Below are 1,139 nucleotides of genomic sequence, written 5' to 3' on the forward strand. Positions count from 1 at the left end.
AAGTCTTCGTAGTGTTCGTATAGAGACTCGGATCCCTGTGGGTAGAGCCGACCACTCTTCCCGGAGTGAGATGTAATACGACCAGAAATGTCATAACGTGGAATCACGTGGGTGTGTTATAATAAACAGAGTCTATATTGATATTATGACACTTCTGATACGACGGTGGTGATGTAGGTGTCAGATGTTGCAAATATTATGTAGTGCTAGTTTATTAGCTTTACAGATACATATAAAGCTTCCCATATATGGAGAGACACGTTCCCTGCTGGCTATTAGCGGGGTGGCTGAGTGGCAAAAACTTGGAGAAAATTGGTGAAAATAGAATATGTTCAAATCATTTACTTGTTGAGCGCTTAACTTTTACGTTCACACTGCCGACTTTCGGTCGATTAGTTGAAAATTTGATCAACTCGTCAACTTTTCAACAGAAAGTTGATAGTGTAGACCCAGCGTAATGTTGTAGTCTGCTTGGTATTTAACAGATCCTCACAGCTATGAACGGCTACATCGCTACTGGCGCCGTCTACTGGAATGCAGTGGAAGAGAAGGGATTAGCTGGTATCACCGCAGAAGAATTCAGAGCTGAATTCAATAGATATACTAACTACACTGAACCGTACGGCTACAGGTATGCAAACACACGGGGCGAAGCTTTATAGCAATCATAGAATTAATATTTGGTCACAATTTCATTAATGTGCGTGCCGCGTTAGAGCGTACAGTATATTGACGTGAACGCAATTATTTAGTAAGAACACACTTGATGCATAATACAATCATCTATAATGAAACCAAACTAAATAGCAAGTTTATTATGGACATCGATGGAAATAAACGAATAGCAATAAAAAATCGCCAACAATTATGATATGGTATAGCAAGGGACCTTCGGCAGAGCAGTGCCACCACATTGAAATAACGAGGGTGCATGTTTCGATGCGCACTTTCTCTAGACATTTACACCACACAGTAAAATCTCATCACAAATTTTACTAGCACTTCGTACAAAACACAACTCCATTTATTATGTTGCTGACACTTTATGGTTGAAGTATTTAGTTATACTACTCTTTTGTTCCGTGATAACCAACAGTGCGGTGTGCTTTCTACATAGCTTATATAGTGAAGTGTTTTGA

Source organism: Priapulus caudatus, unplaced genomic scaffold (genome assembly GCF_000485595.1).
Source record: "Priapulus caudatus unplaced genomic scaffold, Priapulus_caudatus-5.0.1 Scaffold2814, whole genome shotgun sequence".
Classification (NCBI taxonomy): domain Eukaryota; kingdom Metazoa; phylum Priapulida; class Priapulimorpha; order Priapulimorphida; family Priapulidae; genus Priapulus; species Priapulus caudatus.